The sequence below is a fragment of the Cyanistes caeruleus genome, chromosome 21 (assembly GCF_971803275.1).
Source record: "Cyanistes caeruleus chromosome 21, bCyaCae1.hap1.1, whole genome shotgun sequence".
Classification (NCBI taxonomy): domain Eukaryota; kingdom Metazoa; phylum Chordata; class Aves; order Passeriformes; family Paridae; genus Cyanistes; species Cyanistes caeruleus.
Genome location: NC_141721.1, coordinates 1,790,014 through 1,813,245, shown reverse-complemented (window position 1 = coordinate 1,813,245; position 23,232 = coordinate 1,790,014). Strand labels below are relative to the sequence as shown.

The window sequence follows — 23,232 nt, the reverse complement described above, 5'->3', positions numbered from 1 at the left end:
TCAGTGAGTCCAAGGATGCAGAACACATGGATCTTGCTTGGAGCCTGGAAAAGGGGCTTGGGACCTGAGTGATTTGCTCATTCTTGCACTCACCTGTGGTCTGTCACTCCAGTTGCCTTCTGTGGCACACAGGAAATAAATTGTTTGGAAGGCCTCACTAAATCTGGAACTAAACCCAGGACTGTCTTTGTTGGCAGTGGCACTAGAAGGATTAAGAAAGAAATGAACTGGGTGCCAATTTTCCTTTTGCCTGCAGAAGTGGTTCTTGGCACAGCTGGTGCAGTGTGCCAGCAACAGGCTGTTGGCAGGAAGTCAAATTGTTACTGAAGAGGTTTTTAATGTTGTGTGCTCTGAATTGCTCTGGCCTTTGGTATATGAACGTGGCATCTTCTTTTCCAGGTTACAGGTGTGAAACACAACACAAGGAGGTGCAAAACTGATGTACTCCTGGCCTGGAACATCCCATGTGTGAGTGTGCTGAACCTCTTTCTGACAGTTTTGCTCTAAAACTCCAGGCTTGGGGCACCCCATGTGTGTGACTGTGAACTTTTTCCTGCTAGAATTCCTCTAGAGCATTTGGGGACTCCAGCTAAGCCATCATCAAGCAAGGGCCTTTGCTGGCTCTATAATAGATTTCTTCCCCTGTTTACTGCCTTCTTCTTGTCTCTGTTGTATTTGTGACATAAGGTTATGGACTATAGGGGACACTCAGTATCTCATTTTCTGCAGAGTTCCTATTAGAAAGTTCCTGTGTTCTTCATAGTACACCAGGAAATTATTACAACTGGCTAAAAACACATTGACTACAATAGAAAGTCAGAAAGACTCACTGCACGTACTTAAAATTTGTTATCTAAAGTATTCAGCTAATTATTTTATATGATTAGCATGTTTGGGGAAAATATTACAGGGATGTGCAGTTTTTGCAAAAAGCAAACCCACTAGATTAATTGGAAGAAAAATGCTTAGCTCAGGGCTGCCCTTGTTTCTGTTATGTCTGGTATGGCTGGAATGGTGGCACATCAGAGCCCCTGCCATGAAATTCAGGTGAGATTCCACGAGCCTTCATTTCATAGTCACCATTTCTCACCTAGTCTTATTAAGGCTTCTGGCTGAGATTTGTCTCTGAGAAAAAAAGGCATCAGCACTGGAGTGAAATGTTTCTGTTTGGTGGGAATTCACCTTCTGCAGTATTTAACTGTCTTTTTCCTGGTTCCCCATCCTCCTCAGCTACACACCAGATGTGTGGTGTGGAGGGAGCTTTGGTGGCTGCACTGGAGGAGGAACCTCCTGCCTGCAGAACTGCACAGAACTGAGTTTATGGGGCTATATTTTCTTTGTCTGCCTAGATTGGAAAGATTTAGAATGATTATTCCAGCTCCTGAATGTCAGTGAGCTAGTTTGAGGGGATAGCTTGGGTTGCCAGATGTGTTGAAACCCCAGACACGTTCCCTGCACAAATCAACTCTGCACATCACGTGCAGCGAATTTAATGATACCAAACCCATGCTGAAATCATTCTGGCTGTGCTGTATGATGCCTGCACACAGAGACTCGTTTGGGAGGTCCTGATTGTGAAAGTGGCACTTTCCTGCTCCCTTCTCTTCATTTGTAAAGCCATGAGAAGCAGACAGAGAGCAGGGTGTGCTGCTGGTGGCTTCAGGCTTTGGTCCCACAGCAGCCTTGGTGCAGGGTCACAATGCTCTGCTCACAGGCAGTCATCTTTGGACACAAATTCCTGAACAACTGCACTGGCATCACTCAAAACCTTTGTGGAGGGTGCTCAGATCTCTCTTACTAGTGTTTCCAGCAGAGGAAGTCAAACATCACACTCTGGCCTTGGGTGATGACTTAGATTGATGAAAGAAAATTAAAACTTTCAACTCCCTGCCCTAGAGGGAGAACATAATGATCCAGACCAATCCCACTTACCTCTTTGAAATTATTGTTATCTTTTTAAAGGAAGTCAATGATTTATGAGATGTTTAGTGGGCAAAACCCTCTGCAAACACTGGGCTGGCGAGGTTATAAATGATCTGTGCACAACCTGGGATTTTCCTAGCAATTCATATGCTGTCTAACTATGACTAGGGCTTATTTCTCTGAGTTGCAGAGCATACTGAAATAAAAATGATTTGCTGGGCTTTGGTATAAGCTTAGGTAACAATAATTACTGCACAGAAAAGTTCCCTACTTAATCAATGGGCTGATGCACAGTGTCCTCTTTTGCTCCAGCATAAACAGGGAAAACAGATATAGAGGTGATGGAAAACATTCAAACTCATTACTAAAAGCTTTCTGCATTGTGGATTATACAAATGCAGAAGAATAGAAAATACAGAGGTGAAAAACCCCCCATCACAATAAGAAAAAGGACAGTCCCTGACCTGTAAATTCTAGAATAAGAACAGAAAACATGGAGCAGTAGGAAGATGAAAATAGGGAGTGCTGAGAAATAATGCAACATTAAAGTAAGAGATTTACTAAAGTGGATTTAGGCATCATATTCCATATCTGCAGGAATGAATAGAAGTCATGCACATGCATTGTTTTGGGAAGAAAACAGAGGAGGGAGACTCAGAAGGCTGCTGGATTTTTTTGCTCTTCTGAAAATCAGGCTGCTGGGTAGTGAATCTGGATCTTCAAAATATGAAGCCCTTGTGGGAATTGTATCTGTGCAGGAGTTTGATCAAACTCCCAGCACAACAATTCCCAGAGTGTTTTGGTGATGTGAGTGGAAGATGCCACTCCTGCACATCTCACAAGTGAATCAACCCTGTACATTCCTGCAAAATGCTGTGTGTTCTCTAAATGGAGAAGACATTAGATTAGTCACTTAGAAGCTGCTTAAAATAACTCTGTGCTTTATAAATCTTAACCTTATAAAGCTGAGGGACAGGGTTCTGCAAATGCTGTGTTTGTTTTCTTTCATGGCTATCTAACTGGAATTTAACAAAAACATAGCTGGAAGCTGTGAAGACTTGTGTAGCATCATGATAGTCATGTAGGAGTATTGTCAGAGGATATGAAAGAGACTGGGGTCATAGGCAGAACTGTATTTTATTAGACTGATGTTCCTGGGAAAAACACATTTTTCAAGCTCCAAGATGGGTATTTCTGGCAACAGCTTAGTTTGTGTCAAACACAGACTGAGTGGAGGTTGAGATCAGGCTGGGAATAGGAAAGTGATGTCCCCTCTCTTGCTCTCTCACTGTGGAACACCTGAAGTGGCCAACATGAGCTGCTGTGTGGGTCAGGACTTGGCTTTTCAGGGAGCATCAGGTGAAGGATGTTTGGGTGTAGACTCTATGTGTGTGCTCAGTGTGCAGCCACATTGCACAGAAAATACCCTGGTCTGCAGCATTGTTGATCCAAGGGTCAGGCCCAAGCTGCCATGGCCTTTCTGGAAGCTTCTCTGTGCAAAACCCATGCCAGCACATTATGCCTCATTACAGAGCTACTCAAGCTACAGGAATGTGATTGTCTCCTTGTCTGGGCATGTATCTCCACAAAGAAATGTGTGTACAGTACACCAAGTGTGAAAATGAGACATCCCTCTGAGGCTTTCAGGGACATGGGTACAGCATCCCAGTAATGTGCTGTGAACCAGGAAGGCTCAGCTCACAGAGCCCACAGGGGAAATTGTGTGCAAATTTAGGAATTCTTCTGCCCTTTGCATTTCCCTTTGAAAATTGCTCCCTTTGGGATGTCAACATGTGTTGAAGGTGTCTAACCATAGGTACTCTGACATGGAGTTCTTTGTCTGCATGCCATAAACACTAAGCAGCCATCCATAACACAGCACAGAAGAAATAAAACTGTACTTGTTAAAGCAGTCAGGTTTCAGGTCACAAGATTCTATTTTCTTTTTCCTGATCAGCCTGTGTTTGAGGCCTGCTTGCAGGGAGACAGGACTAACACTTCATCAGTGATTCCTTTCCTAATGAAATGGAAACTGGCATCAGGAATGGAGGAGAAAAACCCCAAAACCTGTGCAAAAAAAGGCAAGATAAATGGCTGGCTTACTGCAAAGCATGAAACAATGGGACTAAATGAGATGTATTCCTGACAAAGATCTCTTCTGTTCTCTAAAAGGCTTTCCTTGTACCTGGAGATATGTTTTATCTTTAAAAAGTGGTCTTTATTTTATGTGAGCTCTCTCCCCCTCACCCTCTTTTCTGCTTGCTGAGATTTAAGTAAGCTCTTGTAGTGCTCTATCTCTGATCAGGCTTAAAGATTTGGAAAGCCCCGAGTTTGCAAGGATAAAAAAGGTCTTTGTATCTAGACATGATAGATCTGATTCATCACCTGTGCTGGACATAACCACACAGCCTATGCCACAGATTGTCTCGATAACAAGCTCTGGATTTTTCTTGGCATGCATCTTCATGTAAAGGTCAAAGCTCTTCCAAAGAAAGAGGAATTGCTGGGTTAGGGAAAAGATAAAAAAATAGTTACATTATTTTGACAAAGATGGAGCCTTCACTAGGGCCAGAGGACTTAGAATGAGCTCAGGGGTCATGATTCTGCCTGAAGGAAGGTGCTTTTGAGCTACTCTGGGCTCCAGAGAACAAACAGAGCCAGAGCAGGGCTGAGGTTCAGCCTGGGCTGGGTTAAATGTCCAGCTGGAGCAGGAGGGCTCAGGTCCTGCTCCTTCCCCACTTGGAAGCAAACAAATCCAAAACCAGGGGCATTTCAGCCCAGTCCCTGCAAGACCCTGACCTTAGGGATGAGGAGAGAAGGACACCTCAGTTCAGTGGATCCCCAGCCCTGCTCTGGCTTTGTCTAGCTAAAATGAGCACCTTCAGCTTCAGAGTGAAATGCCTTAGTCTCGTATTTCCAATTTTCCATTTCTTCCCTTCATAACTGAGCAATAATCTACTGCCCAAGATGTGCTAAACTTCATCTGCCCTCAGTTAGGGCACCTCTCTGGACAGCAATTAGGCAATGACTGCTGCCACTTAATGGGGATGGTTATTTTCACTTCACTGGGGTGTTTTCCAATGCCTTGTGTGGATCCCTGTGCATTGTCTGTTCCTGGCTTTATGTGACATTCCAGCACTGGGACATGCAAACAGAGCTTTTCCACCATGTCTGCTTACTCCACCTTCCTGAAACAGGCAGGCTCCATCAATATGGAAATATTGATGGAAATACCAACATTTCCTTCTCAAATCCCTGTGGTCAGCTAACAGCATAGGGATGCCTTGCTCTCTGGGGAATTTCTTGACCCAGCACACAATCTCTTTCCTTTCCTCCCCACATTTTGGCATTAAATTCACCAAGAACAGTAAAACAAGGCCCCTGTTATGTGTTCAAAGCACTGATGGCTCTGTGCAGCAGAATTGAGTTTCACCACCCAGCAGCAGCAGGGCTTGAGCCCCAGGAGAATGCGATTAGCAGCAGATCTAATTCTTTTCTCCAGGCTGCCCCGTAATCTACTCTTTGACACCAGCCTAATCTTTTTATCACTCTGCACTGAAATTTCATGATCTGGAAAATTATTCCACTGTGGAGTCAGCTGTGTGTGAATAACTGATTTGGTTTGGGTTGCTTTGGTTGTAAGAGTGGATCAAAAGGAAGCCAGGCTCACCATTTGACTGAGAATCAAAAAGCTGAAAAGCAGTTTTCCCTGTCATAAAGCATTAGTAATATCCTAAACACAGATTTAAAAGTAAATAACACTGAAGAAGTAATACATGGTTTGGAGCTAAAACAGAAAAGGAAAAAAAACCCCAAAATGTCACATGTCAACAGTCTGAGAATTTTTAAATTTACTGAAATGACAGTATTGGAAATGCACTGCTTGCCTGAGCATTGCCTTCCAGCCTGTCTGATAGAATCTTGAAGAGAAGAAAACTACCAGCAAATGGCAAAATCTTTTCCCACGTGCTGACGGAATAAAAAGCCCACAAGACACTCCCAGACAGAACAAATGAGCAAGTCAAGTGTGTTTCTTTAATTGACATGATACCTGTAACAGGAAATGGTTTTATCTTCACAGTTCCTGGCAACACACAACACAGATTTTAAGGCTGGAGAGCCTATTGGAGATACTGTTTGTCATAAGTAGATTCCATCAAGGCTCCTAGGTATTTTCCATTTTAATCCTATCTGTAAAACTTTGACTTTTCTAATCAATTGTGAAAGTAAATCCCCAGGATTTGCCAGATTATGTGTGAAATGCAAAAGGGAGTACTTAAATCTATCAGTAAATAAACAAACGCATAAATCAAAAGCTAGAGGGGGAGAAAGCAGCACTCAGTATCCTGGCTGCAATCCATGTTTATTATTTAACTTTAAAATGACAAATCAATGGCAAAATGGAATTAAGTAGCTGTGTAAGCACAGAAGTAATTTTATCAGTGTATGAGATGCTCATGTTTTATATTGCACAGAACATGGTGTGTTTACTGAGCAAATGCAGAAACACCAGGGAGAGCTGGAATTGGAGCCAAGGCTGAAGGGAGCAGGGGGATGAGACCCTGGAGACAAGGGGTAGGAATGGGAATGTGATGCATTCAGAGAAGATCATGAAATTTGGTTTATGATATGAAGGTAAGAGAGGAGTCAGAAGAGGAAGGAGCTTGCTCAGAGGTCAAGGCTGACCCAGTCTGGGCTGTGGCTACAGCTGTGACCCTGGGACTGACCTTCATTAGCTCATGTGTCCCAAAGAAGGGATTCCTGTTTTCTCTTGTGGTGAAACCATGGAAAAGTGGTGCTGCTGGAACACTGTGTAGAGGTTTTGTGTTGCTCTCTAAGGAAGTGCCCCCTAGGAAATATCTCATAATAAATATCTGTTCCAGCCATCACAGGTTTACTGTTTGTGGGGAATTCCTACCCTTGTTGTGGTTTAGTTTTATTTTGTATTTCATTTAAAACCCGTGTTTTTGGGAGAATCAGTGAAGCAATGTCATCTGTGTGCATGTTCAGGGGAAATGGTATTAGGACCAATAAGTACAATTTATTTAAAAATTAAAATAAACTATTACATGACAGAGTTCAAGAGGGTAGCAGATAACAGAGATGAATTAAAGCACTAATTGTTATTCCTAAACCAGCATTTCTGAGCATGACAGCACATGGTCTGGGATGGTCCTGTGGTCAGTTGGGGTCAGCTGTCCTGGCTGTGTCCCCTCACTGGGGGGGTGAGGAGCAGAAAAGGCCTTGGCTCTGTACAAACACTGCTCAGAGGAAATGAAAACATCCCTGAGTTATCATCCCTGTTCCCAGCAGAAATCCAACACATGGTTCTGTACTGGCTGCTGTGAGGAGAACGAATTCTACCCAGTCCAAACCAGCAGGAGCTGTTTATAACACACTGAGGGTCTCACTGAACCTGCCTGCACCAGAATTTGGATCAAATTTCGGACACTGAGGCTCAGATGCAAGCAGAAATTCTGTGTGTGTTTTTACCACTGTTTCTGTCTGCCCCTGTGCCAGGCCAAGCCACAATTGTCCCGTACTTGCATGACAGAGGTCTCAAAAGTTCCCAGTAAAGAAAAAATGCAATACAAAACAATACATGGAGGTCACTGGAAATGAAGGCAAGTGAGGAAATCCAGATTTTGTGCTGAACAAGGGAATTTCTAGGATCTGTCTTGCAAGAAGCAGTAAATGCTCTGAATAAAGCCTGAATTTGTAAGTGGAAAACCAGATGGGAAGAGTGCTGAGGGAGAGCTTCCCTCTGTTCACCAGGGCTCCTGAGCTGTCAGTCAGGTCACACAATCACAGAATCCCAGAACAGGTTGGGTTGGAAGAGACCTTAAAGCTCATCTTGTTCCAGCCCTGCTGCCAACACACTCCACTGGCCCAGAGCTCCATCCAGCCTGGCCTTGGACACCTCCAGGGGTGGTAAATGCTTTGGCTGCCTGGTCTTTCTGTCCCACAGTGAAAAAGCCAAACTACTCATGACCCAAATTTTGCTCTCCAAGAGCTGTAGATGTTTTTTCCTTCCCCAGGTCAAGCCAGCTCCTGTGGGACCTGCTGTGAAGGGACAGTGTAAACCAAGGCAGGAGGATGGTGCAGGTCACAGAGCAGGGAAGGGCAGTCTTGCTTGAAAAGAAGTAGAAAGGAAGAGAGAGCAATTAATTATTTCCCTAAATCAGTGAAGTGATCTTAAAACAGCAAAACATCCCAGACTGTGGATTTTATGGCTCTTACAGAGCTCTATTGATGTATTTCTGGTGTAGATGCGAGAAAATGCTTTTATACAAGGAGAAAAGAAAGCTGGAGAGCAATTGAGGATTGACTACTAAATCAACAGAAGGCTTTCAGATGCTAGGAGTCAACAAATTACAGACAAGTGACTGCTTGTTCTTTTGTTGTTATGTGCTGTAGCAGTGTTTTATAACTCAGTACTACCAGCAGGCTTCAACTAAGATTAGAACCTCCTTGGGCTGCATTAGGTAGGAATTTTGAGGTATTTTTCTTCACAGCTATGAGAACCAGAATATTTATTTTTCTGCTCACAAGACCAAATAGCAGAAGCTGTAGAGGAGACATGAGGTATCCCAGCCCTTTAGTGGTGTCAGGAGAGCTGGCAGTGCTGACCTCCTTTCCTCTACGTTTTCACTTGAGTTTTTATTTCAAATCTTGTGTACTCATGCCTTCAGCAGTTGCTTTGGTTGCTGAAGCTCTGGAGGATGTGATTCAGTAGGTGTTGACCTTGGTTGGAGGGAGCTGCATTTAACTGGAAGGCAGCACTTGACGTGTCATGGTTGGTGTTACAGTTGTGGTTGTTTAAGAGAGATGCAAGGTTTGCAGGAAGATTAAGATCTTTTATAAATCGATCTGATGTGGTTGGGAAAGCAATTCTGGGCACGCCAGCCTTCTGTCAAATCATTCTTTCAGCCTGATGTCTGGGTGAAGGTGGACAGAGGGAGCCCTCAGCCTGGCTCTGTTCCTGCCTGCTCTGAGGCCTGGGCCAAGTCCACTCCTCCTGTCCCAGGACTCAGTTTCCCTGTTAGAAGACACATAACACAGCTGAATGTATGCAGGAGTCTTGCTTGGTCTAAAGGATATCACCTTGATGTGTCCTTGGCACAAGACCTGAAATACCTTCTCTGTATTTGACACAGTCGTGCTCAGCAAATATTAACTCACTGGCTATGCTTTTCTAAGACTATAAAATCCATAAAATATAATTAAAATATGTAAATCTATTATATTATTTAATGAGTACATTGAGCCTTTAAAGTTTAAATTAAATGTAAAGTTGATACAGACATATTGCTATTGATTAGATATATTAATAAATCACTGCAGCTTTAGACAGAGATTTTTTCCCATACCAAGTGGAAATATCTTTTCTCCATCATTTCATCCATCAGTTCTTACATTTATTCAACCATTTAAAACTACTATGGAGTAGCAATGAATAACTGTGTAGCTTTTCTGCAACTAATATCCATTCTTTAGCATAATTACTTCAAGTTCTGTTCCCTTCTGTTGCTCTTTCTTGGAAGGCACTGCAGACCACTAGCAGTAAAAACGAAGCAGCACAATTAAGCTCCAACCCTTTCCCCCCACCATTTTAGTTTAGATGTTACATCAGACACATATTTCAGGATTAGTATAATTTTCTGGGAGCCTGGATGCCAGTACTGTGAAGTTAGAGCACTAAAACCTGACAGATTTGGAAGTCACCTTACCTTCTCTGCCCCAGGCAAGGAAAATTTAGCAGTAAGGGCTGTGCTGGCCCTGCACTGGGAAAAACTCCTTTACTCCTTGCATGCAGCTTGCTGGCTGCTAATAAACATCTATTAAGGGGGTAGAGCTATGTGAGCCCTAAAGTAGCAAGTGAAAGTCTTGCCAAATCAAGAAAATGGAAGGTAATACAGATGCCTGTGCTAAAGGGCTATCTTTTGCTGCCAAGCAGCTTTTCCTCTAGTTAAATACATTTTTCTTCAAGTGTACTCTGTTCTTGTTTCATGCTGGGGGATTTTTTTTTCATCAGTGTGAAAAAATCAGGGTGCTGCTTTCCCTCGAGGGCTGGGTGTCAGACCCTGGGCAGCTCTGTGTGCTCCTCCATCCTCCTCCTGCCCTCCCATCCCACACCCCACCCCTCTCCAGAGCTGCTGACAGCAAAATCCAAAGGGTATTTCACAAGAGATTATAAGTATTTGAAACCAGAGCAAATGTCAGGCTGCTTGACAGCAAAAGATAGCCCTTTAGCACAGGCACCTGTATTGCCTTCCATTTTCCTGATTTGGCAAGATCACAGGCTTCAACCTCATTTAAAACCTTTTATCTGCATTTCCTTCCTGTAGGGTAGACATACATCTCCTCTCCCCTCACTTGTGCTGCACGGCTCACCAGCTGCATGCCAAAACTTCCCAGGGAAATATTCAGGAGATGAGAAGTCATCAGCAGCAAAGTACCAATTTCATGTCAGGCAGTGTGTCAGTAATATGAGATAAAACAGCTCTTTCACCTGCTTAAAACCCTGATGCCTGCTAGACATCAGGATCAGCAGTTCAGGCAAGTTTGGTATTTTCAGGTACCAAGGTCAGATTCTTAAAGATGGGCAGGGAAGTCAAATGCACAAATAGGCATGAGGGGTGCAGAGAGGTAATGGTGCATATGAAATATGCAGTTCAGTCACCCACTGGGTAATGGCTCACAAGCATCCAGCTGCACCTGCAGTTCCCTGGTTTCCTTTTGGAATGACTTGTCTGTGCCTGGGTGTGTTGTGTGTGTTTGGCACTTTTCTTCTCTGCACTTGAAACTGTGACCCAAAGCACCATGTTGCTGTTTAGCACAGATTTAAGCTTCTGATTTCAAAGCTGCTGTAATTAGTGACTTGCAGTCAGTGTACTCTACCAATTCTCAGCCCACTGGGATATTACCAGACTTTATTGTTTCTTTCTGTCTTTGTGGAACTTCTGTAAATCTTTTCTTTGATAGCAGCTAGGGTTTCAAAGCTGCCCACGTTTGAGCCAGAGGAGACTAATAATGATCTAATTAGTGAAAGATGTTTTTCTCTGCATTGCTGTATTTTATCTCTTCCCCAAAGCCTTGTTGGGGCAAGCCAACCTCAGGCACCAGCTAGATCCCTTTTTTTCCTCCTGTATTTGAGGAATATACAGACACATCTGTACACAGCCCATGCTGTTCTCACTTGAGTGTGTAAATCTTGAAAAATCTTCCCAAGTGTATCTTGGATTTAGGAAGTAGCTTTGTTATTCCCAGAAGGTTTTTCTTCCAGCTAAGATTTGTTTCTCTAGCTCAGACCACAAAGCCACTTTAAAAGACTTCAGTCTGTGTAAGCTGCAGTGTAGGACATACTTCTTATCCCCCAGTGGGTATTCAGTGCCCCTCTCCTCCTGTTTTTGCAGTTTCACTCTCTTTTTATTAATTAATGAGCTCCCTTAATTATTTATAGAAGCCTTAAAATGCACCAGGGTTGGATTGCAGTCTCTTCCTTGCCACAGGAGGGGCACACATCCCTTCCCCAAGGCCCCAGCAGAGTCAGAGCTCTCACTGGCAGTGATGTGCACTCAGGGGCTGCAAAGCCCTGCTGCACACTTGGGGTCAGTGACTCTTCCTCTGCAGCTCTTTGGGACCAAATGGCACTGGGCAGGGCCTTCAGCATCCTCTTGCTTATTGCAGGACAAGGTCTGTGGACTGCAGCTCTGTTCTCCTGTCCCCCTGACAGGCTCTCTTGCTGCTTGGCCTTGCCATTACAGCAGATTGTTTTCTCCCCTTTTTGCTCCTACCTGATTGCATGCCAGCTTTCTCATTTCTTTATAAGAGACATTAATGGAAGTATTTTCTTTTAGCTTCTCCTTTGGCAGATTTGTTTTACAAATACCCTGGAACACAACACTTCAACCCAGCTTTGCTGTCCCTAAACCTTTGCAGCACTGCCTCAGAGGTATTAAATTAGCCCCCAAAGGTACCTAAAGTGTTAAGCCTGACTCCATCCAGCCACAGAGATGCTGGATAGTGTGGGTGAAGGCACAAGAAGCATGACAGAGCAGGAGAGAAGGGAGCACTTCAGTGGCAGAGATTCCAGCTGGCGAGCAGGTTGTGTCCCTTTGTGGTTCTTTATGACCTTGTTAAACTGTCTCCATAAATCATGCCAAGTAATTAGAGACATAATTTAGAACTTAACTAGCATGTCACTATGAACATTTGGTATCTTTCTGTTTTCCTTCCCTCTTCCCCTCCACTGAGCTCCATGGGAAAAAAAAAAAGCCTTCAGAGGATGCACCTTGGGCAGTGCAAGAGCCTGGCTGTGGCTCCACCCAAATGCAGCCACACCTCCACCTGCTCAGGAGCACTCACACTTTTCTAAGTTTTGGTCTATTTCCATATTGGGGTTAATTGTGCAATTTCAGCTTCAGGTTATGGAGTCCCCTCCTCCCAGATTGCTTTTAATTTGCTGTTAATACTTTTGGGGCCTGAAGCTGCAGTGGTGTCCTTGGTTCTCAGGTGGAAAAGGATTGTTTTGTGTGACTACACCGTGAGGAGAACTTGCTAACCCTTTATATGAAGCCCAGAGTTATATAGTTATATAGCAATGTAGTAGAGAATCTGGGAAATGTGAAAGCTACAACTTGAGGCAGCAGCAGGGTGAGATGCAGGGATGCACTGGGAGTGTTCCCTGTCCTGGTACGAGCTGGTGCCTCCTGCCCTCTCACTGCTGGCTTTGAAACTCTGCAGGTGACAAATCAGCAAGGCTCCCTTTAAGCAAGCAGGGGTGTGTGCCCCTCCCAGCTTCTGCAATATGAGGAGCAAAGGCAGAATGTCAGGTTAACAACAGGACAGGGTTTTTTTTCTGCTTGCCTGCCTGACCCAATGCATTCCATCAAGGTCAGAGATTTCTGTGTGAGAAGGTTTGATTTGGGTTTGCACATGGGTCCTCCAGTCATATTTCTAGGGTTAAATGTTGAATGAATTATCTCTGGATTTTATCAATCCTATCTCCTTTGGATAATTTCTTACATAGTGCTGAATAAGGGCAATGGAGTCCCAGGTGCTCTGGGACAAATCAGGATTTGGCTCTTTACTGTTTAAATCCTGGACACACAAATCTAGATCCCATCCTGGGCTGGAGGTGGCTGACCCTGGAGCAGCACTTTACAGCTGCTGGCTTTCCTTCAAGGAGACAGGCTATTTGTTTAAAGAGCAGCAACCATGGTAATATTTCAAAGTCAAGTAATTAATTTCAGTGGGGAACAGGAATATGATACTGGCAGCATCGATGTGAGGCTCCCACAGCAATGCACCTCCAAATCTGAGCAGCTGGCATTCATCTCCTGTAGGCTCAGAGGAGAGCTGGCCTCAAATCCCCCCTCTCCAGCCTATTTCCCCCTCCCATCTGTGGACCCCAAAGATCCTAGTTATGTTTCCTGCAGGGTTTCAGTTATCCCTCAGATCTTCAAGTCAAATGGGAAAAAAAAAATACATAATAACTGTGCTTCACTGAGCCAAGGGAGAAAGAAAAAGATGAGCTATTCAGAAATATCAAATGCAAATATTCACTTTGCCCCATCCCCCCAACATTGGTTATTACTGAAAAATTAAGGAAGTTTGAAATGCACTTTGCACACAGACTCAGCATAAATAATGCTACTTTGCATTTCATCAGCCTTATTTTCCCTATGGGTTCTCTGTCATTTCTCATTTAGGCACCACAGGGATGATCAGCTTCAGAAAGAGGTTGAGATGAAAGGTGCCAAAACACAAGTGGGTAAAAAAAATTCCTGGTAGTCAAGAGCTATCCAGAAAACTTTCCACTCCACAGGTTCATGAGCACTGAGAGATTGAGTCAGGTTTTTTTTTTTTAAAAGGAAAACTTTTCTCTCTCAAAAGTATAAAGATTTCATGAAGTAACAATTTGCTTTTAAAGTATTTATCATCAATACTTGGTGGCATTTGATGTGATCACTGTGAGACTAGGAATTCCTGTGGAATTGAAATGGACACACAAGGAGCACAGGGAAGCCTTTCTTTAAATGGGGGTTGTAAGAGAAAATGCAAAGATTAGTAACACTAGACAAGTGATTAAAAATACCTCCACAGCAACAAAAAAGGGATAAGGTGAGATCAATTCATATCTTTTCAGTACAGTCTGCTACACATAGGTGTGCACAGAATAATTTTGGGAAAGGTGAAGCAATATTCCAAGAGCTAAATATCACCTTTTTATTTGTTCTGTGTTCAATGATCTTCCAAAAAGGGATTCATTCAAGACATCTCAGTAATACAGAAGAGCTAATCCACAGTGGTTCAGTAAAAGGTCACTATACTGCATCCTCCAGAGGAGGTTTATATACCTCGGTATACTTGCATTTGTTTTCTTATTTGTCTGTGTTTATTCTTTTGGAGAGCAGTGCATTTTAGGTCAGTATGAGGAGCCTTTGAAAACTTTGAGGGGCAGGGAGGGGTGTCTGCCTCTCTCAGGTGCCTGCCCAGTCTTCACCAAGGCCAAGCAGAAACCCTGGGTTCTCCAGAAATCTGCATGTCAGCCCCTTAAGACCTCATAAAACTGCTTCTGAAGCAATCTCTGTAGGGCTGGCTGTTCAATTGTTTAGTTTAAGGACTAGCTCAGAATAATTTAGCAGCTGACTAAGAGAGAAGCCAGTTATGCTGCTCCAGAATTGATAATCCATAATGTTATCCACATGTTATTGCTGTTGTGGCAGTGTTGAATGGTGGGTATGAAATAGCAGCAGCATTTTTGACTGAGCTTGGCTATCTGTCATCTTGATTTTGTTGGCTCAATGATAAAATGAAGTGCTATTTGAAGCTTTGCTGGTGTCTTTCTGTCATAATGAAACTGCCTTATGCTAAAGATATTCCAAGGAAGGAGAAGCTGTAGCCCTGGTGGCCACTAACTCTGAGATAGATGGGAAGACATCGGATTAATTTTTTAGCCACTAAAAATAATTGCTGTCTTGCTTTCACCAGTTCTGTTGCTGAAGCACAGGGGAAATGATGGAATGTGCTGGTTACTGTTATCATAGCATAAAACAGAACTGTGCTTCCTGTCTGGAGCTGTTTCCCCCGTGTGTGATCCAGGTGTGATACAGACTGTGAGCTTTATTTCCTGACCTTAACATGATTCAGGGTTCCAGAGGCAAATAACCCAGTCACCAAATGTATCTGTATCAATTGACCCCAGCACTCCTGTCCTGTCCTTTCACAGAGGTATTTTTGATTACTTAAGGGGTTATTCTTCATGTGATCTTCTTCCCTGTAGCAGGCAATATCTTTCATATTTTAGATCTTATTCTTTCTCATCCACTGTCTGATTTTTCTCCCACTTGGTGCCACACACATTTTAACTCAATGGTAACAATTCCCACATGCTCAGAATGGAGTTTGACATCAGTGAGACAGTAATTCCTGTCAGGACAAATCCTAGCAGGAGGAAACTCTTGGTGAGTTCAGCCATCACCATGAACACTTCACACTTCCCTGGACCCTCGGAGCTGTCCAACAGTAAAAATGTGGCTCCTTGCTGGCATAGGGGGGAATTTATATTAAAATTTGTATCAAGGGAGCAGCTGCTCACTGGTCACAGGCTCCTTCTGCAGTGTTTCTCCATACAGGAGGAAATGGGGATGAATCTGTGGCTCTGGGAGCACGGATAGATGGGAAGGTGCTGGTGCTTGCAGTGGGTTGGATCCAAACCATGACAACATTCATTTACCACAATGAATCTCTTCTAATAGTCTGAAAGTGCTGGGTGGAAAGGAGTCTTGTACATATATGGTAGGTAACATTCATATTTCAAGAGAAATGTGTGAAAATCTGCCAGCAGAATGCTCAGTTCAGTACTAGTCCAAATATTTTATTGTTAATAGAGGCCAATTGATTAACCAAGAAAGGAAATGTATCAAGAATTGGTGCTGAATATAAAATGAACTCTCTGCTTTTTTGGGTGTCTGCTTGGTCTCATTTTTTAGGACCAAGAATGAGGGAATTTATATTAAAATTTATATTTAAGGTTATTAAAGCTTCTTCACAGACTGCAGATATTAATATCTAGCCCATGGTAGCAGATAATCTCCCAGCAGGGAGTGGTGTTTGAACCATGAAATGTCAGTGTTCAGTTGTAGGATGAACGAACTCAGGGCTTTGTAGATCCGTGTAGGAAAGTTTAAGTTCTTACTTGTGAATAAATATAAAATATTAATTATTGAAGGATATTTTAGAGGGAATGTAGTCTGTCAGTGGATGGTTGTAAAGCAGCTGCCCCCTGCCTTCAGAGGAAACACAATTATAAAGGAATTGTAGTGGGTAAAGAAAAAATGTATCTAATATATTTTGAAATAAAAATAAATCCTTAGAAATTAGATATGGCTGTCAATACTCTGAGAAAATCTCTAACCAAATTAATGCCATGATAAGTATATTTGTTGTGGGTTTAGTGGATTTTACAAGGGAGGCACGCCTAAGAATTTGTAAACACTATTTATTAAATCTGATGGAGGGGAAAATTTAACCATATGGTGGTAAGGCATGGAGGGAGCATGCTCTGGCATGCAAAGCATTTCATTAGCAAAGTCACTGCTCTTCCAAAACCAACTGGCATCAGGGAGGATGTTGTTCCCCTTGTAGATGGATTGGTAAAGTCAGAAGATGGGCTGGGGAGGAGGAGATGGGCAGCAGGGATGAGGGAGGCAGCACAGCCCTGGCTCTGGGGAAGGGGAGATCCCTAAGGCTCCAGGCTGTCCTGCTGCTGCTCAGCTGCCCTGAGGACACAGGGAGGACACAGTGGAGGAGCTGGAGGAGCCTCATCCTCCCCCCACAGGCCCTCCTTGGCTTGAGCTGATCCATCAACAAAGTGCTCACAACCACAGAGCTGAGCTCCCAGGTTTCCTTCTCCAGGCAAGGAGCTTTGGTGCTCTCTTCAGCTACTCCTCACTTCTCCAGAAATCTTGTCCTGGCAGTTTTTCCTCTTGTGCATTTACAAAATCCTGCAGCAGTTTTCCACATATGCCATGGACACCTGCAGAAGTGTGGGGGGCCTTTCTGTGCATATGAAAGGCAGAAAGAATGCAGAAAGTAGAGCAGTTTCAAGACATGAACACACATTCACACAGTGCTTAACATTTCTCTTCCTCCAGGATTCAATCTCCAGCTCACCTCCTGTCTAATGTTTTATTTAACCTTCAGTTAACCTTCCTCTTTAACCATCTGCTTGCTTAGTGACTTCCATCTTCTCACCCTCAGTATTCCCTTCAGCAGTCGCTGCTTTATTACACCTTACATTATTACACCTTACATTATTACACCTTGCTTTATTACACCTTGCTTTATTACACCTTGCTTTATTACACCTTTGCTTTATTACACCTTTGCTTTATTACACCTTTGCTTTATTACACCTTTGCATTATTACACCTTTGCTTTATTACACCTTTGCATTATTACACCTTTGCATTATTACACCTTTGCTTTATTACACCTTGCTTTATTACACCCTTGCTTTATTACACCCTTGCTTTATTACACCTTGCATTATTACACCTTTGCTTTATTACACCTTTGCTTTATTACACCTTTGCTTTATTACACCTTTGCTTTATCACACCTTGCATTATTATACCTTGCATTATTACACCTTTGCTTTATTACACCTTGCTTTATCACACCTTGCTTTATCACACCTTGCTTTATCACACCTTGTTTTATCACACCTTGCTTTATCACACCTTGCTTTATCACACCTTGCTTCTTCCTGCAGCAGAGCCCCATCTCTTTCCAAAAGCACGGTGCAGTTGGTTGCTCCATGGAGCTGGCTGTGGTATTGTACAAGGACAGGCTCCTGGAGCTGTTGGTGTAATTCCTAAAGCCCATGGCCAACTAATTTCCAGTCCCTAATTAGCCAAGGAGCCCTTTTTGAAAGCAAGGTAACACCCTCAGACACACCTGGATGTGTTGCAGTGGAGTTGCTTGAGGAGGTTTGCAGCACTGCACCTCATTTGTTGCTGGAGAATTATTGAGGGATTTATAGCATTTCTAATAGCTGAAATGATCAACTTCCATTAGCAGATGATCACAAATGGGTAAGATTGGAAGGGACCACATCTGATCCAACCTCCCTCCCCACACAGATTCAAGATCCTGATTCTTGTGCACGAACCTTTAGGGAGTGCTTTGGTCATCTGGGCCCAGGAGCAGTGACTACACTGGAATTTACACACTTTATCTGTTTTCTCCTTAGTTTTCTGTGCCTGTACTAAATGGCAGGGCAAGGCTATGTTCCTAATTGTACTCTGTAATTTCCAATTTACTGTTTAAGTGGTGCAGGTGCAAGAGGGAAAAACTGGAATGGAGAGAAGCACAGCTTTGCCTAGGGCAGTCTGCTGAAAATGAGGAAGAACGAGGCACTGAATGAAAGAAAATAAAAATTGCAGGTATTAGAAAATTGGCCAATGAAGAAGTCTTGAATTCCAGCTGTAAAAAAAAAAGAGAAAGGGCTTTCATTCTTTCCAGTTTCAGTGTGCTATCCTGCAGATGAGCTCTGTGTATTATGGTATATTATCAAGTTTGAACAGTAATTCTACATGATTGTTCCTTAAAAATTGCTATTGATGCTTTTGGTTAACTCACTTTTTCACAGCTCTGCTGCTACAGAGCTTGTGGCTGTGAGGAGAATACTGAACCATTCTTATGCTGGCTGCTGATTTGAAAACTGGCTCTGTAAATCTGGAGAGATGACAGAGGATGGCCCTTCCACGAAATATTTGTAGGGATCCAGGAAGCACATTTGAAATTGTCATACAATTCCTAAAAACATGTAAAATTCTGAGAGTAGAATTGTTTTCACTCCACAGCAAAGGTGTGGGGGTTTTCTGATGGTGCCAAGGTCACACAGTGCCAGGTATTGATGTAAAGGGAGGCTTCCTTGTGCTCTGAGTAGGGTGGAAGGGCTCAATATCATTGCAGGTGTTGGGAGGAGGAGAGAACACATCATTGTCCACTGGAAATGAGACTTTTGTTATGAGGAATAATGTTTGTTCCAACCAGCACATCAAACTCAACCTTAGGCTGACCCAGGTTAGGTGGGTGAAACCAGATTTTGCATTTCTGGGATTTTTTGGAGCTGACACCTTTAATATCAAAAGGTCCAAAGTCTGACCATATAAAGCCTGATAATATCCTTTTCAAATGCTCTTTGGGTAATATGAAGTGCCTAATCCCCTACTTTCTTCATTAATTGTAAATTTAATTTGTGAACAGCTGCATGAGTTCAAAATTCCATCTCTTCTGATGAATACATAACAATTAAGGTTATAAGTAGAAATAATTTATGGGATATGTCAAAACCAAAAATAGATTTACATAAAACTGTATTGACTGATATGTAATTTCATCAATCTGGAGGATGCTCTGGACAGTATTCAAGGAACCTGGAGATGAAAAAGATGGGAAGACAACATAATAAACTGAACATCTTCATTTGTGAGGCAACTAAAACATATCACTGAATCTCAGCTGCTATAATAATTCCATCCCTTCTCACACTGCTCCACAATACTGACAAATCTAAATATGAAGAAGAAAAATGTCTGTAGAAAGCTGTTATTTTGCTGCCTGAATTGTGTCAAGGAAGTGTAAATATAATCACATTTTATCCTCCAATCTGAAATGGATTTCAGTTGCAGAGATCACAATGCAGCTTGCCTTGATTGATAACAACTCCCTTGTTCCCATCAGTAACACGGTGAGGAGGGGAGGAAGGAGAAAGGAGATCAGCTCATGACAGAATTATTGGGTAATTCACTCAAAATCCTGTGTCTGTTTGTGCCAGGAAGGGAGAACACACCCCAAAAGTTTGTGGTGAGAACCAGACCATTCTAAAGGAAATTCTTTCTGCAGTTATTCAGCTGCAGAGGCCCACGTGGTGCTGCAGGATACAGGCAGCAGGGTTACCTCTCTCAGAGTGATCCATAAGAAGTTTGTGGTTTTCTTGGACTTGTTATGCACAAACTAATTGTTTATGATAATTTGTGGGTGATTCTTGGTGCTTTCAGAAACAGATGACAGTGGGTTGGTAGAGATTCAAAGCACAGGGTGCCCTGGTCAGCTCTGGAAGGGATTCTTGCTCCTTCTGGCTCCTTCTGAGCTGTTCCTCCCCTGTCTCCTGCAGCCCTCCAGCACAGCTGTGCTCCCAGAGTGGAAGTTTTGTGTATTTGTTGTGCTGTATTAGGAACAGCAAAGCGCCACACAGACTCTCTCAGCTTTGGTTGCACAAGAGGGAAAGTTTTCTTATTCCAGATCTTATTTTATAGACGGGTCTGAGAGGTAAAGCTCTTGTTGGTCACTGAACCAACACATCACCATCGTTGGTCAGCTGGGAACAACAGCCCTTAACTGTTTCTTACAAGTAAACAACAAACAACACCTCCAAGGTTGTTTTCCTTCTCCAAGGACTGTTTGGGTTCCTCCTTATGATTTCCCAGGCCAGTCTGAGAAGGTTATGTGACTTGGTCTCACACAGGCTCAAGCCTGAAGCCTAAAACTCTCTGATTTGACCATTCCCAGCCCTGTTCCGAGCCTGGCTGTGTGAGCTGCATCCCTGCTCTGCTCTTGTGCCTCCTCCCCAGTGGGAACAGCCCTGTCCCTGTCCCACAGTGCCAGCAGCTCTGCTGAGCAGCACTTGGGGCACTGCTGGTGCTGTGCAGAGCCAGGGCAGTGCTGAGAGCAAACTGGGTGGGCTTTGGCCTCCTCTGGCCGCTCACTTGATTTATTTGGCAGCTGGAAACAGCGTGACTGACAGCTCAGGGGAACAGTGGAAGAAGGATGGAGGGAGGAGTTGCTGGTGCTGTCTGTGCTCTTGTCCAGCCTCCTCCGTGCGTGGTCATCCAGGGAAGGAATGGCTGATGTTTGGCACATCCACAGCTTTGGAATCTTAAATGAGTCCACACGGAGCCTCAAGGATTGTAAATTAAATCCCAGACTGGAGCTGTCTCCTGGTTTTCTCTCATTCCAGTTTTTTAGAAAATGAATTCCTAACCTGATCATCTGGCCAGCAACTGAATTTTATCCTTGTGCTTCCTGCTCACACAGCTCCATCCATTTCCTCTGCCTTCCCCAAGCGTGACTCTGCAGTAGCTGGCAGGGCTGAGAGAGGGAGCAGAGTGTGTCTGAGCTCCTGTGACTTGGGAGCCAGCCAAAAATGACGCATGTGGAGACTCCCCTCCACAGCTGTATCCTTTTCAAAGTGATGTTTGTAGCAGAGAGCTACAAAAGTGCTATTATGTTGTCTTGAGTGGCTATGTGGGTTGCATTCTAAGAGCAGGGATTAAATTTTGCCATCACTGCCCATGAGCAATTTGCCATTGTGCGGAGAGCAGCTTTCAGAGCAGGTTATTATTGCTGTCTGCATGGCATGAAACCTGAAACAGCACTCCCAGCCTTGGAAGAAAAAAGATAATCCCTTTTCCTCTGTTGTTGGCATTACTGTCTTGGAAGTCAGAGAAATGCAGCCCCCCCTTCTCCTGTGCTAATGATCCTTTGCACAGTGGTGATGCTGTTTGCTCCTGCTGCATCCCAGGAAACGCTGGGATGGATTTGGCTGTTCCCTCTGGAGGGTTCCAGCTGATGGAAGGCTCTGTCTGCCCAGAGATCCCATCTGTGCACAAGTGAGCAGTGACAGCCACTTCTGGGGCTGGGAAGTTACCCAGCAGGTTACAGAGAGCAGAGCAAGAGGTAAACCCCTTAAAGCTGTATTTATTGTTGTTACATTAGGGGTCAGACATAAGAGACTGGCCTGCTAGAACAGAAATTTCTAAATAAAAGAGATATTTATCACCTAGGGCTGTTTCTTCCATAATTGTTTTCTAGGCATGGCCAAAAGTTTAAAGTTCAAGATGCTTTGAATTAAAGCAAACCCCATTCCTTTCCATTTCTCATCCCTCTCCATCTCTCCCCCAGTCACAATCCAGATCACAGAAATGTTCACCACTGCCTCTCAAATTAGTTTTTTTTTTCTTTCAGACAGGCAAAAAAGCTACACTTGAGTGCACACTGTATTGAAGAGGTACTACTACAGATGTTTTCACTTTTTGGTTTTTCCATTTTTCTCTGTAATACTTCCAATTAACCCCAAATTTCAATCCTTTTCCTCATTATATAACAATTCAATTGATACTCAGTTGACTCCCACAGAATAACTTCATATCTGTCTTAAGTACCAGCTTGATACCAAAGTAAATTTACCATTAAAATGTATTCCAGTCATTTTTTCTTTGCCTGATCTCCATACTGAAGGGGAATTTGGCTCTTTGCAGAACCAGTGCTAATGGAAATCAGGTGCCAGTTGTTAACCCTGTCCTCTCAGGCTTCCTGTGTGGAGATGGAGACCCCCAAAACCCCATGAACTCACACAACAGGCTCTCCCTTCAGCACCTTGCTGTGATGTTGGTCAGGGCCACAAACAGGATTGCAGAGATTGGTTTTCTCTGGGAATTCTGCCTCTGTCAAATCATCTTTAACTGGGCCACGTGCTGGGGGAGGACATGCACTGAGCCAGCACAGGCACCTTTGCAGCACTCCCATAGCAAACAAAGCTCCAGCAATGTGATTGGATTGACCTGCTGTTTGGGGAGCTCCTGCAATTTAATTAGCACTCTGAGAAGCACTTGGTGAGTTTAGGACACAAAAACATGATTGAAGTATCTCTGTTTCCATGCTCAAAAAATCTGCCTGCAAATTAAAAAGCCACGTGGCTTTTCTGGTCAACATTTGTGGGTGAAGAATGCCAGTGGTGGAGGAGGGAAAGGCACTGGTGGGGCTGCCAGGCTGGTGCTGTGCCCTGCCAGCCCCATGGGCAGGGCATTCCAACCAAGGGACTGCTCAGGAGGTGCTCAGAAGGAGCTCTGAGCCAGTTTCAGTGCAGGAGTGAAAGAATTCCCCTTCCCTGCTGCAGGGATTGAGAGCAGGGGCTCTGCTGTGCCAGCAGAGCAAAGCTGTTTATTTTTATTTATTATACCAGTTTGCCAGTATTTATAGGTCACTACATTAGTACAAAATTTTCCATTTTTGCCCCAGTCCCCTTAGAAACACAGTCCTCTTGATTATCCCTCTTGTGCCAATGTCCTTGTTCCATCTTCCCTCGTCAGACAGGTCAGAGTGACCTGACAGAGCATTTTCACTTCTGTTCTTGCCTTGAGTTTCTCTCTCCCATGGTTTGCACTGCACCAGGGCCAGCTTTGCAGTGCTACCCAGCTCTTGTAGCTGGCTGGTTTTCCACACACTGCCTCTCCT

General features: G+C 43.6%; 2 long non-coding RNA genes across 4 annotated transcripts in view; both read left to right on the top strand.

Annotated features, from left to right (window-relative positions):
• Nucleotides 1-23,232, top strand: part of LOC111937639 (uncharacterized) — an 86,087-nt gene that overhangs the window by 8,221 nt on the left and 54,634 nt on the right. The window contains exons 2-3 of one of the 2 annotated variants that reach the window (XR_015278343.1): nucleotides 400-468; nucleotides 561-3,395. This is a non-coding gene — a long non-coding RNA (uncharacterized LOC111937639). Of the gene's footprint in view, nucleotides 1-399; nucleotides 469-560; nucleotides 3,396-23,232 lie in introns of those variants that run through there. The other variant, XR_002868692.2, reaches the window with a different exon arrangement.
• Nucleotides 17,784-18,371, top strand: LOC147649595 (uncharacterized). 2 transcript variants are annotated; one of them, XR_015278346.1, is made up of 3 exons: nucleotides 17,784-17,870; nucleotides 18,010-18,026; nucleotides 18,263-18,371. It is a non-coding gene; the product is annotated as an uncharacterized LOC147649595 (long non-coding RNA). The 2 variants fall into 2 exon arrangements; XR_015278345.1 differs by lacking the exon at nucleotides 17,784-17,870 and having other exon boundaries at nucleotides 17,945-18,026.